Source organism: Prunus dulcis, chromosome 7 (assembly GCF_902201215.1).
Source record: "Prunus dulcis chromosome 7, ALMONDv2, whole genome shotgun sequence".
Classification (NCBI taxonomy): domain Eukaryota; kingdom Viridiplantae; phylum Streptophyta; class Magnoliopsida; order Rosales; family Rosaceae; genus Prunus; species Prunus dulcis.
In genome coordinates, this window is record NC_047656.1 from 3,960,049 (window position 1) to 3,975,118 (window position 15,070).

The following is a 15,070-nucleotide window of genomic DNA, read 5'->3' on the forward strand; positions in this document are numbered from 1 at the left end:
AATGAATTTGTGTGTGTGTGTGTGTGTGTGTGTGAGAGAGAGAGAGAGAGAGAGAGAGAGAGAGAGAGAGAGAGAAACTTTTCTTGGTTTGACTAGCAACTTGCAAGGGAAAAGAGCCAAAGAGCTCATATAGTGGTCAAAGTCATATTCTATTTTTCCATTGAGTGTTAAGATTAACATTCCACTGTTTGTCTAGTGTAACCGGCTATAAAGGTAATTGATAGGAACCATGGGAAGAACTTGCTTGTACAAAACTGGCTTGCAAGTAAAGGGTGCTCGGACTCATATACTAGCCAAATATGTTCAATACGTGCACCACTCTATCCACCCCGTTGTGAATAATTAATCCTTAGCATACACATACTAAAATCAGATCATTTTTTAAAATCACCGTATATTCTATGTACAAAATAATTAAATTGGAGATCTTCTAGTAACTCATATGTGTTCAACAAATTGAATGTTTTGGTAATAATTAAGATGCTCACGATGAACCGTTCATTTAGTTTATACATTTAAATGACTAAAATATCTTAAATTTGATTGAGTTTTTCATAGAGAGGATCTTTAAATTGTGATTTAGAAAATAAAAGTTTTCAATTTGACATGTGTATGGTGAAGATACGATATAGTCACAATGAGGTGGACAAGGAAATACATCCAACGGATCCACCTAAGTATTTTCATAATTCTTATATTGGTACTAGACTTATTGACTAATTCTTAAAAAAAACATCAAATAACAACTTCATTAGATAACTTTTAATAAACAACTAAGGTGACATTCAAAGTAGGAAGTCCAAAAGGGCAATAAACCTAATATGCTGAAAAAACAAAACTAAAGTGGACAGAACCTGTGCCAACAACTACAAGCCCACATTACTAGCTCTTGATCATGTAGTATTTCTCTTTTTAATATTAGTACACTACTCAATATGGTTCAATGATCTAAACTGTCTAGGTTTTAGATCACCATTTAAGAAAAATCGCTTCAAAAATTCAGTAAAATATGGAATCATTTGGACCATTTGATTATCATAATGAAATTTTCGCTATTTTAGTGGAAACGTCTTGTGCGTTTATTTCTTGTGCTATTGTTAGATGACTAAATGTTTTCAAATTAGGATTATTATTGAATGAGTCCTTTAAAATGAGTGGTTCATATTATTGGATCACATTGATGGTTGGGCCCGCTTACGATCCCATTTGGTGAATAGTGCTGAGTCTAAAAAAATATTAAATAGAGGCCCAAGTGTATTTTAAGCCCAATATAGCATCTTTATTGTAAAGAAGGCCCAACCGATGTATGCAGAAACCCGTCAAACGCGGCCACGAAGTGCTTACACAAGCTTCAATACCCATGTCATGCCAAGAAGAAATATAACTCGGCACGTGTAGTCCCCTGCTTACTCCTCTCTTTTTTTTTCTTTTTTTTTAAATTAAATTAAATTAATTTTATTTTTTTAAAATGTGAAATAAATAAATAAATATTTTATTTTATTTTTTAATGTACTCCCCTGTTCCCCATATTTTGAACATTAGGTCCTTCTGAAGATGAATTATTACACTATGCTTCATCTTGCCCAGATATCCTCTGACGGAAATCTTCATGGACATGCTGCTCATGGGACATGTTGGCTTTGGTTTTGGGGTCGCTTAAACAAATTGTGCAAATGAGTCTCCAACGTTTCCATGTTCATATAGTCATCCTAAAATAGTATTTGCAAATAACACAACCGTAGGTTACTAAAATGATAATTATTTCAGATAAAATGAGAAGGGAGAATTATAAATAAACCCAAAATATGTACAGTATTTATAAAGAAGGACAAAATTAAAGTGTTTAGACAATAATGCCCTTATTCATTTTTGGATTCCTTAAGGAATCTTTCTGCTTCTGCTGGCGGGATGAAACCAAAATGTTTCTTCTCTTCATATGTTGCTTCGTACTGGATGTATGGAGCCAAATAGTTTGGCGACTATCCTGTTGGATGATCTCTTTACGTGGAAATGAGGTTGATGATGCTTAGCTTCACATGGTCTTCATGCTTCCATCATGTTGTCTATATTGTGTAGCTCTTCTTCTCCTAAGCTATTCCAGTATGCATTGTTGTTGTCTTCTGCTGAAATTTGTTCTGCTATCTGATTATAGATTTCATCAAAAACTTTTGCGCTTGTTGTGCTTATCCTGAATTCATATGTGTCATCTAGTCTCCTTGATGTAGATTCTGAATATATCTTGATGAACTTGGATTGGTGAAGGAGGGTCAGACGATCATCATTGAACAATTGTTGCTCAGCTATTATTGCTTCTCTATATTGTTGAATGTCTTGCTTGGTAGGAATTCCTGTTTTTGCTGATTCTGCCGGACTAAGCAGTTCATTAAAAGAAATAATAATTCTATGTTGTGCTCTGTCTAGGTAAATGTTATCTTCAAACCATTCTAGGGGTGTTTCCCTCTTTTCGGCCAGGTAGGCCAATTGAAGGAGTTTTTAGTCCTTCTTCTTTTAGATTGCGTAGACATGCCACCACCAAGCCACTGATTAGCTTGAATGGAAAAAGTTGGATTGTTGTGTTCGCACTTCTGACTTCTAACCAGCCGATTGATTGGCCAAGCAAGAAACCTCATCTTGGCCTAGGTTCTTTCACTTCCTTGGGATCGAGGATGGTTAGGTTTCGTAGGGGTGTTTTAGTATTTTTTGAGATTTTCAATTATAATAATGCAAATTAAATTAAAATATGCAATTAAACTTAAAGACGAGAATTAAAGTATGATAAAGTAAATCAAAGCAATAGATAAACTTAAATTAAACGAGAATTAAAGTATGATACTCCGAAAATGCCAACCCTAGGGCTAGGGTTACAGAAACTGTCCAATTGTATGATCGTGATCAATCTGACAGTCTGATCGAGATCAAACTCTCGGGACACGTGTCCTAGGTATATTGGAACCTCTAGGAGCTTTCGGATCAGAATTAGAGGTCGTGGATCCCACGGAGTCCCTAGCTAACTTTTTGGGACTTTAGCGCTTTTTGAGTCCCGAGGCATTTTAAAACCATTCCAAATGTAAGGAAAGCTTTTGTGCCAAATGTAAGGAAAGCTTTTGTGGGCATAGGAATGATTTTATAGTTAGTGCATGCACTTCTAGGAGCCTAGGTCAGGGTTTTAATTAAATACTTATAACGAGCAGTTTTATTAATTAAATATTCATGATGGTTTAATCATGCACACAGGGCCAGGCTAACCCGTAGGAGGGACCTCTGAGAGGTCCAGCTAGCTCGGACCACCAGTGAGTGGACCTTTGCTTTCATAAATGATTTTATGCAATTTAAATTCATTATTTGATCTTGAATATGTATGAAATAGATCGAGGGCTTTCTAGCATGTGTTGCTAAGATTAAGTATTTTATTTGTTTGCTGCCGAGTCGAGAATACTTAAAGAATAGTGGAAATATGGATTTCAGATCAGATAGGATGGCAGCAGAGTTTTAAGATTAGAGGAGTTAGTTTTTTATATTCCAAACCTTCTAGGAAGTTATATTTTCTTTAATCACCTTAGGTAACCAGGTATATTAAGTATTGTCTTAGGTTAAACTGCAATCCTTGTGGCGGGAATTTGATAACTTACTTATGAAAGACAATGAATCCATTCAAGCATTCTTCACAGAGGTTTCTGGGATTGTGAACCAAATCAGATGTTATGGGGACACTATTCCAGACAAGAAAATCGTAGAGAAAACTTTACGAAGTCTACCGCCAAAATATGATCATGTCGCTGCTGCAATAGAAGAATCAAAAGATTTATCTACACTTTCTTTACATGAATTAATTGGTTCATTGGAAGCATATGAAAAAAGAATCAACAGATCCACAGAACAATCTGTGGAGCAAGCTTTCCAGTCCAAGGTGAATTCGAAAGAGAAAGAAGACAAACAAAAAGGAGGACAATTCCAGAAATCTCAAAATGGGAGAAACAAAAATTTTGGGCGTAGAAACTACAACAAAGGAGGCAATAGTTTCAATAATCAACAACAAGGCAGCAGTCTCAATCATCAAGAAGGAAGCAACAGTTCCAATAATCAACAAGGAAGCAGCAATTCAAATAATCAAAATGGAAGATCATCCATTCAATGCTATGTTTGCAACAAATATGGGCATAAAAGTGCAGATTGCCGATACAAATGTACCCGATGCAGGATACCCAATCATTCACAAAGAGACTGCAGATATCAGAAAAACAATGAAGCAAATTTTACGGAGAACAATGACTCTCAAGAGCAATTATTTTATACATGTTTCAGTTCTCATAAAGATTCCCAAGATGTTTGGTACGTGGATAGCGGATGTAGTAATCATATGACAGGAAATAAGCAATGCTTTGTCAAGTTAGAAGAAAAAGTGAACTCACAAGTCAAGCTTGGTGATGGAAAACTACACAACGTGGAAGGCAAGGGTATCATTTCTGTGCAAACAAAAGGAGGTATTCCAAAACTTGTCTATGATGTGCTGTATGTTCCTGATTTGGCTCAAAATTTACTAAGTGTTGGACAACTTTTGCAAAGAGGATTCTTGGTGAAATTTGAAGATGATTATTGTGTTATTTCTGATAAAAAGAATAACACTCTGGTGGCAAAGATAAAAATGACAGCAAACAAAGCTTTTCCGCTGCTGATGACATCAAAGGAAAATTTGGCTTTAGAAGCAGAAAAAGTTGATGGGTCATTGTTATGGCATTTAAGATATGGGCATTTGAATCAAAGAAGCTTGCAACTGTTACACCAGAAAAGTATGGTGGTTGGACTTCCCTCCATTCACTCTGAAAAGGAAATATGTGAGGGCTGTATCTTTGGAAAATTCCATCGATTACCATTCTCACAATCATCTTGGAGAGCAAAAGCCCCTCTTGAATTGGTACATGCAGATATTTGCGGACCAACTCGTACACCATCCTTCAATAACAAAAGGTACTTCATTCTATTCGTAGATGATTTCTCAAGGATGATGTGGGTATATTTCTTAGAACAAAAGTCAGAAGCATTTTCTGTTTTCAAGCAATTCAAAGCTTTTGGAGAAAATCAAAGTGGTCACAATTTGAAGGTGTTAAGAACAGATCGTGGTGGAGAGTTTACATCAAATGAATTTTCTGAATATTGCAAAAGCAATGGTATTAAAAGAGAGTTGACAGCAAGGTACACCCCACAGCAAAATGGAGTTGCCGAACGAAGAAATCGAACCATTGTCGAGATGGCAAGAAGCATGTTGAAAGCAAAGAGTCTGCCAAATACATTTTGGGCTGAAGCAATTCATACAACAGTTTTTATTCTTAATCGGTCTCCAACCAAAGCAGTCAAAGATAAGACTCCTTTTGAAGCATGGCATCGTTTTAAACCAAAGGTGGATTTCTTCAAGATTTTTGGGTGCACTGCATATGCACATATCCCTTCTCAAAAGAGAGAAAAATTTGATGAGAAAGGTGAGAAATATATTTTTGTGGGATATAGTGATCAGTCCAAAGCTTACAGATTAATTGATCCAAGAACCAAAAGTTTGGTAATTTCTAGAGATGTTATTTTTGATGAACTCAAAGCTTGGAAATGGGAGAATTAAAATATTGAAGTGCCAAGATTTTTTGAGGAACCAGATTCATCACATTCAGAAGAAACTCAGTTCCTTCAAAGTCCAATTCCAAGTGCAAGAACAGCTGATCCTAGTTCACCAGATTCAAATCCTAGACTAAACGCAAGAACGCGTTCATTGGCAGATATATATGAGTCATGTGATCTTGCTTTGAGTGCTTTGGAGCCTCAAAAATTCGAGGAAGCTGTAAAAGAAAATATTTGGCAAGATGCAATGGATGAGGAAATAAGAGTTATCAAGAAAAATAGAACATGGGAACTTGTTGATCGACCCAAATCAAAAGATATCATTGGACTTAAATGGGTCTACAAGACAAAGTTTAATGAAGATGGCTCAATCCAAAAGCATAAGGCTCGTTTGGTTGCAAAAGGATATTCTCAACAACCAGGAATTGATTTTAATGAGACGTTTGCTCCGGTAGTTCGAATGGAGACTATAAGAACTGTTTTGGCTTTGGCTGCACAACTGAAGACAAAGGTTTATCAATTGGATGTCAAATCTGCATTTTTAAATGGAGAACTTGAAGAAGAGGTTTATGTGGAGCAACCTCAAGGTTATGTTGAGAAAGGGAGGGAAGATAAAGTTTATCGCCTCCGTAAAGCCTTATATGGCTTAAAGCAAGCGCCAAGAGCCTGGAACAACAAAATTGATCACTATTTTCAGCAAAATGGATTTACAAGAAGCTTAAGTGAGCCATCACTTTATCTCAAGAAAGAAGGTACACATGATTTTCTGATTTTGTGCCTCTATGTTGATGATTTGATTTATACAAGCACAAATCCAAGGATGGCAGAAGTTTTCAAGAAGAACATGATGAAGGAATATGAGATGACAGATTTAGGCACTATGAGATATTTTCTTGGTATACAAGTTCAACAATCAGATGAGGGAATATTTATTTCTCAAGGGAAGTATGCTGAAAATCTGTTGAAAAAATTCAATATGTTGAAGAGCAAGCCAATGGATACTCCAATGGCAATTAATTTGAAGCTTACAAGTAACGATGGAGCACCTAAGTTTGATGCATCCATATATAAAAGTGTGGTTGGTTCATTAATTTATCTTACAAATACAAGGCCAGATATTGTTCATGCTGTAAGTGTGGTATCTAGATTCATGAGTGATCCAAGTAATCACCATTTTGCTGCAGTAAAAAGAATACTCAGATACATACAAGGAACCAAGGGATATGGTATTAGATACACACAAGAGAAGAAAGCACACTTAGTTGGCTACACAGACAGTGATTGGGCAGGTGCAATTGATGATAGAAAGAGCACCTCTGGACATGTGTTTTTCTTGGGAAGTAAAGTTATATCATGGTCGTCGAAGAAGCAAAGTACTGTGGCATTATCAACAACCGAAGCAGAGTATATTTCAGCCACAAGTGCAGCATGTGAAGCAGTTTGGATTAGAAGAATATTAGCAGATCTTCGTCAAGAACAAAACACTCCAACAAAATTGTACTGTGATAACATGTCCACAATTGCCATGACAAAGAACCCAGTCTTTCTTAGTAGGTCAAAGCACATAGAACTTCGTCATCATTTTATCAGAAAATTGGTTGAAGACGGAGAGATTGAATTGAAATTCTGTGGTACTGATGAGCAGATTGCAGATGTTTTTACAAAAGCACTTCCAAGAGAGAAGTTCTACTATTTCAAAGAAAAGCTAAATGTCGCAGGACAAATGCATTAAGAGAGGGTGTTAAACGTAACACATTTGTATCAGTTGTTAAGTAGAGTTGTGTCTCTTGAGAAGAGCTATGTTTAGGAAGAGTTGTGTCTCTTAGAAGTCTAGAGTTGTGTCTGCAACTCTTGGAACTAATCCAAGAGTTATGTCTATTTATGAAAAGGTCTGAGTGTTATTATATATAGCCAATGTAATAGGCTGCTGTAGTATAAAAGAAGTTAACAAAAATCAGTTCGAATAATTCTCTGTTTTACACTCTCTGCCTCACTTTATATTTCCATCATATACTTCAGTTTTGTGATCGTTCCTCCAACACAGACATTCTCTCAGTGTTTCATAGTGTGACTCATAAATTTGTTGTAATGGTGAATGATTCAAATGTTAATACGATGTCCACTTATAGACCAATCTTCAGTGATTCTGAAACTCAGTATTGACCTTTAATAAGTTTAATGATTGTTATTTAACAATAGTGCAACTTCTAACTTTCATCCTTGTTAAATATTGTCACAATTTCTTTTTGTTTCACAAAATATTTTCTGATTCTGCCTTGATATGTGTAACCCTTAAGCTGAATGCCTTGGAGCCAAAGTCACAAAGTCCTTTATATTTTATGTTATAAGTTTTATTTTTTTTTTCTAATGTAATTTGAGCCATTGGATCATAGTCCAAGTGGCCTCTTATCTTGCCTAGGATCTAAATGTCAGATTATGACAAGTGGGATCATCTCATAGGATGATAGGATCAAAGGCTAGGATCTATTTCCCTTGTAAATCAGTTAGAGAAGCAGCTCACTTCTCTCACTCATATACCAATATACAAAACCAATGGAATATAATGAAATAGAAATATCTGAAGTTTTCTCTATTTTCTCTAAGAGCAACGTTCTCTTTCTCACACTCACTCTGTGATCTCTTCATTCTTCCCAAAACATCCAAATGATGAAAACATTGAAATTCTAACATGGCCTCAGAGCCAGGTTCGATTGCTTGAGCTGGGCGTGAATCTGTGAACAGCAGGAATTGATTTGAGCTGGGTCTGAGCTCCTTCTACGATTGCAGTTGAGTTTTTCTTGCATTCAATGTCTAATATGGCAGGATCGAGCACTACTGAGCTTCGCACACCAGTTTTCAATGGAGAAAACTATGAGTTCTGGAGCATTCAGAAGAAAACAATACTGAAATCTCACGGATTGTGGGATCTAGTTGAACATGGCTTCAATGCTTCAAATCCAAAGAAGGAAAAGGAGATAGAAGAGACTAAGGTTGCTGAGAAGTCTACGATGGCTGAGCTTCTGATGAAGGATGCTCGTGCACTTGGATTGATCCAAAGTGCTGTCTCAGATCAGCTCTTCCCCAGAATTGTGAATGAGGAGACCTCAAAGGGAGCTTGGGATATTCTGAAGCTGGAATTCAGAGGAAATAAATAGGTATGAAATGTAAAACTGCAAGGATTGCGTAGAGAATTTGAATATACTTGCATGAAAGACAGTAAATCCCTATCTGTATATCTTGCTAGATTGTTGATATCTTGAATCACATGAAGAGTTATGGTGAGGAACTATCTAGGGAGAGAGTTGTGCAGAAATTACTGTTTAGTTTGCCAAAATCATATGATTCAATCTGCTCTGTGATTGAACACTCCAAGGATCTTGAGATTCTTGAAATTCAAGAAGTAGTTGCTTCTCTGAAGAGCTTTGAGCTCAGATTGGATCGACACAATGAAAACTCTACAGAAAGGGCCTTTACTAGTCTGAATATTGAAGAAAAGAATTCTAAGAGTGGAGCCTCTTCCGGAGATCAAAAACTTCAGAAAAATTGGAAATCTAACGATGGGAATAAAACGGCTTGTAAACACTGTGAGAAACTGCATTTTGGCAAATGTTGGTTTGAAGGAAAGCCTAAATGACAGGACCCGACCCAATTTCCACTTTGGAATTCGAGCCAAGTCCTGTGCGTGTCCGACACCTGGCGAATGTCCGGCACAAAAGACCTTTTTACCCTTCTCGCCTCAAATTCTTTTCAGACTTCCCTTAGACTTCTGCCGAAATTTCGACAGAGTCTCCCCTGTATTTTGACCAATCCCAAAATTTTTCACCTGTTAAACAATCAGTAAATCCAACCCAACAGCCAGAATATCTCAAGTAACAAATCTCAACTTTATTTTTCCACTAGTTCTAGATATCAGAGCATATTCTAAAGTTTTCAAGGTTTCAAGGATTTTCTACAACACTCTACCTGACCTTGAGACGCGGAAGCTATGAATGGCCCGGTGGTGGATCCCGCGTACTTCTACGGCCTGGGGGCGAAAAACAGGTTGAAAATGTGAGTGAACAAAAGTAATGTTCTTGAAAACAATTTTATAAACATAATAACCCCCATAAAAAATAACTTGATGAGTAAGGCTAAAGTTCACCTGTGTTTAATATAAGGTTTTCATCTGAATATAAATATAATCGTAAGCCTATAGCTTCGTAAAACTGAGCAATTATATAAAGATATAAAGTGCGTAAATATCAAAGAAATTGGTTTGAAAATAGCTGAAAATCATAACTGAATAAAAGAGCTAAAAATACTTTGAAAATACCACCCATTTGTACCCCTGTCATATCCGTCAATTCCCCTGGCAGGTCTCGGGAGCCACACAGTCCACCCGAGCCGCAAACTGGCGAAATCAGGGGACTATGATCAGCCTGTCCCGCCGGCAGATTCCTCGATGACACCAAGTCATCTCGAGTCGCTCTGGCAGGATGCAGGGGACCGTAGTCAGCCTGATCCGCAATCCTGGCAGGTCTCGGGGACACAGAGTCAGCCGAGCCGCAATCCTGGCATGTCTCGGGACACCAAGTCTGCCGAGCCGCAAATTCCGGCACTCACGGTCCGAGCGTCCCCGTAACTCGTGAGGCAAAGTCAAGTGCACTGACTGAACTATAATCAGACTGGATGTCCATAGACATCGGTCCGACTCTGGGTAATCACCAAAAGTAATGGGTACACGGTGGGTTTTCTTTGAAAAATAAATTTAGAAAAACCTGATAGTTCTCTGTAATCTGATAAATCTGATAAATCAGAGTTCAACTGCAAATTTTGTATCATAAACCTCAAATCTGCTGCTCAACTGAGTAATATAAAAGTAAAGACATCTCACACTACGATTCATGGTTGGAACACTTGCTATAATACTTATTCAAGATCAAATACGAGTGTATTCAGATAACCTTATTTATAAAAACTTATTTATATAATATCAATATAAAATCACTTAAGAATTCTTATTTATAAAAACTTTTCTATATAAAATATTTATATAAAATCATTCATGAAAGAGAGTCCACTCATAGATGGTCCGAGCTAATTTTGGACCCTTCGAAGGTCCCTCCTGCAGGTCGACTGGACCTCTGGTGCCTGATTATCCAGGTATAATAAATTAATAAAACTGCTGAATAAAAAGAATTTAAATTAAACACCCTGCCCCTGGCTCCTAGAAATACATGCATCTCATTTCAAGTTACTCCTATACCCACATTAGCCCTTTCAGACACTTGTACCAGTTTGGAAGGTCCGCCGCTCAGCTAAGCGATAAACTGCCAGATCGGCCGACCCGGGACCCGTGGGGTCCACGATATCTGATGGCCAATCTGAGCTTCCCTAAAGGTTTCTCACAGAGCAGGAACCATGTTCCGCGAATTTGGTCCAAAACGGACGGTCGGATTGGCCAAAATCGCGTTATCGCTTAAAAACCAAACCCTAGCCCCAGGGTTCGCGATTCCGGAGTATCCGGGACTCCGATTCACGATCCGTCAATCCTAAGAGATTCTGGAATCACGTAGACCGATATATCCAAAATTCAGCGCGATCCGACTATTTAACGACACTGCACCCACTGATCGCGCGATATGAAAAATCCGTTCGGGGCTCAAATGGACTCCGAATCGAGATCCGCAAAATCCTACGCGCTCGTGACGGCACGAGGACCTCAAAACTGTCCAGAGTCATGCCACCATCCTCGCCCACACGCCGCCACACGTGCGGGCAGACCGGGTGTCCAAAGCGATTAGGGTTCGTCGAAAAATCTCGGAACCAAGACTCCAAACTCCTATCCTAGGTAAAACACCCCATTTGGAGAGTCACTTTTGTTCTTGGACATACCCCAAAAAGTGGCCGGAAATGGCCGATCACGGCGGCTGAAGTTCGGTCGATTTTCCAATCGAAAATTGAGCAACTTAGAGGTGAAATCGATCTAAACCCAGCCAATCATCAGTTAGAGCACGAGAAATAGGTGAAAATCCATACCTCACTCGACTGATTTGGTTGAGAAACGGAGAAGTCTAATCATTAAAAAAACTCGATTAAAAAATTTTCAGTTACCAGTTGGTAAAACAAAACATTACTGGAAAAAAAAAATAATTTGGACATATGCTCAGAGAGTGTCATGGAAATAAAAATGTACAGAAATTGAACTATGCAAATCAAGTTGAAGAAACTGGAATCCTGTTCTATGCATGCAATGCTGTGACAGATGTGAAGGAAAATCATTCTTGGTACATTGACAGTGGCTGTAGTAACCACATGACAGGTGATGAGAGTCTGTTAGTCAATATACAAAGAAATTTGACTTCTAAAGTAAAGATGGGTACTGGAGAAATAGTTCCAGTTGCAGGAAAAGGGACTCTTGTGATAAAAACCAAGTTGGGTAAGAAGCACATTCAAGAAGTAATGCTTGTACCTGGTCTTGAAGAAAATCTGCTTAGTGTTGGGCAAATGATGGAGCATGGGTACTATCTTGTGTTTGGAGAGAATATGGTGAATGTTTATGATGATCAGTCACTGAGAAATCTGATTGTGAGGGTTCAAATGACCAATAACAGATGCTTTCCACTTACAATGATGCCTGCAAGTGATTTGGCCTTAAAGGCAAGTGTTACACTTTGCTTGCAGACATGGCATAAGAGATTGGGGCACTTAAATGAAAGAAGCATAAAACTGCTTGAGGATCAAGGCATGGTACATGGCTTACCTCATTTGGAGCAAATTTCAGTAGTATGTGAAGGCTGCATGCTAGGAAAGCAACACAGAGATTCTTTCCCTTGGAGTCCACTTGGAGAGCTACAAGTCCTTTGGAATTGGTTCACACAGACATCTGTGGACCAATGAAGACTGAATCCATCTCTGGAAATAGGAATTTCTTGCTGTTTACTGACGATTGCACTAGAATGTCATGGGTATATTTCATCAGAAACAAGTCAAGTGCACTCGAATATTTTAAAAAGTTCAAAGCTATGACTGAGCTGCAAAGTGGATATAAGATAAAAGGCCTGAGGAGTGACAGGGGTGGAGAGTTTTTATCCAATGACTTTAACAAGTTCTGTGATGAATTTGGAATTCAAAGGCAGCTAACTATAGCATACTCCCCTCAGCAAAATGGAGTTGTTGAGAGAAAGAACAGGACAGTAGTGGAAATGGCAAAATCTATTCTGCATGAGAAGGGTATGACTTATGATTTTTGGGCAGAAGCTGTAAATACTGCAGTCTATCTACTAAATAGATGTCCCACCAAGTCTCTCAAGAAGGTAACACCATTTGAAGCTTATACTTGCAGAAAACCAGGAATTGCACACTTAAAGATATTTGGATCTCCTTGTCATGTGCTCATTCCTTCAGCATTAAGGCATAAACTTGAAGAAAATAGCCACAAGTGTATCTTCGTGGGTTATGGACTCTGTGAAAAGGGCTATAGACTATTTGATCCAAGCACTAGAAAGGTTGTTCTGTCCAGAGATGTGCAGTTTGATGAGAATGGCTCATGGAAGTGGGAGAATGCAAGTGCAGGAGAAATGACAGTCCCTGTGCCTACTGAAAATCAAAATTGTAATCCAAGTCAAAGCTTAGATACACAAATGCAAATGGATGAAGGAATCACACAACAAAATGAACCAAGTCAAAGCTTGGATACACCAATCCAAATGGATGAAGGCTTTACTCTGCAAGATGAAGGAATAAGTGAAAGTTCTCAAGCTATAGATCACACACCAAAGAAATAGAGAAGTGTTAACGAAATCATGGCTCAGTGCAATATGTGCATTGTGGAACCTGACAGTTTTGAAGAACCTGATCTTGATGAGTCATGGAGAAATGCAATGAAGGCTGAGCTGGAAATGATTGAGAAAAATAATACATGGAAACTAGTGGACAGACCATTTGGCAAGCCAATTATTGGTGTCAAGTGGGTCTACAAAACTAAACTAAATCTGGATGGATCTGTGCAGAAAAACAAGGCCAGACTTGTGGCAAAAGGCTACTCTCAGAAGCCTGGAATAGACTATAATGAGACGTTTGCTCCAGTAGCAAGATTGGATACCATTAGAACCTTGATAGCACTTGCTGCACAGAAGGAGTGGAATCTATATCAACTGGATGTAAAATCTGCTTTTTTGAATGGAGTGTTAAAGGAAGAGGTTTATGTGGAGTAGCCACAGGGTTTTGTGAAGGAAAATGAAGAAATCAGAGTGTATAAGTTGAACAAGGCCTTGTATGGACTAAAGCAAGCCCCAAGAGCCTGGTATGATGAGATAGACTCTTACTTCAACAGGGCAGGATTCAAGAAAAGTCCTAGTGAAGCAACACTTTATGTCAAAACTAGTGAAGATTCAGGTATTCTCATTGTTTCACTCTATGTGGATGATATTGTCTATACTGGAAGTTGTCCAAAGTTACTTGAAGAGTTCAAAAATGATATGATGTAACATTATGAAATGTCTGATCTTGGACTCTACCATTTTCTTGGGATGGGAGTATTACAAACAGATAAACATATCTTTCTTCGTCAGAAGAAATATGCATTCAAAGTGATTGAAAAGTTTGGATTGAAGGACTGTAAGTCTGTGGTAACTCCACTAGTTGCAAGTGAAAGGCTATGCAAGGAAGATGGTAGTGAGGCAGCAATAAGAGTGAATATAGACAGATTGTAGGTAGCCTCCTTTATCTGACAGCTACAAGACCAGACATAATGTTTGCCTCTAGCTTGCTTGCTAGATTCATGCATAACCCTACCAAAAAACACATGGGAACAGCCAAGAGGGTATTGAGATACATTCAGGGCACACTTGACTTTGGAATTGAATTTATAAAAGGGAAGTCAGCTACCTTGATTGGGTATTGTGACAGTGACTGGGCAGGAAGTGAAGATGATAGAAGAAGTACTTCAGGATACGCATTCACACTAGGATCTAGTATGTTCTCATGGGCATCAATTAAACAAAACACAGTAGCCTTGTCCACTGGAGAGGCAGAATATGTTAGTGCTGCTGAAGCAACATCACAAGCTAAATGGCTAAGGTTCGTTCCTGAAGATTTTGGAGAAGAACAAGTGGAAGGTACACCAATTTTGTGTGATAACACCTATGCCATGGCAATGGCAAAGAATCCAGTTTTCCACCAGAAAACCAGACATATTAGCCGAAAGTTTCATTTCATTCGAGAAGCCATTCAAGCAAAGGAGATTGAACTAACCTACTGCAAATCAGAAGATCAGATTGCAGATATACTAACCAAGGCTTTATCCAAGGATCGTTTTGTGTATCTAAGAGACCTACTTGGTGTGAAATCAGCTAAAGGGTTAGAAGGGAGTGTTGATGTGTAACCCTTAAGCTGAATGCCTTGGAGCCAAAGTCACAAAGTCCTTTCTATTTTATGTTATAAGTTTTATTTTTTTTTCTGATGTAATTTGAGCCATTGGATCATA

At 38.1% G+C, this 15,070-nt stretch overlaps 1 long non-coding RNA gene across 1 annotated transcript; it reads right to left on the reverse strand.

Annotated features, from left to right (window-relative positions):
• Positions 1-8,600: 8,600 nt before the first annotated feature.
• Positions 8,601-12,413, reverse strand: LOC117635977. The gene is made up of 3 exons (XR_004586973.1): positions 12,347-12,413; positions 12,056-12,220; positions 8,601-8,735 (listed from the first exon to the last, which is right to left on the reverse strand). It is a non-coding gene; the product is annotated as an uncharacterized LOC117635977 (long non-coding RNA).
• Between the last annotated feature and the right edge of the window lie 2,657 nt (positions 12,414-15,070).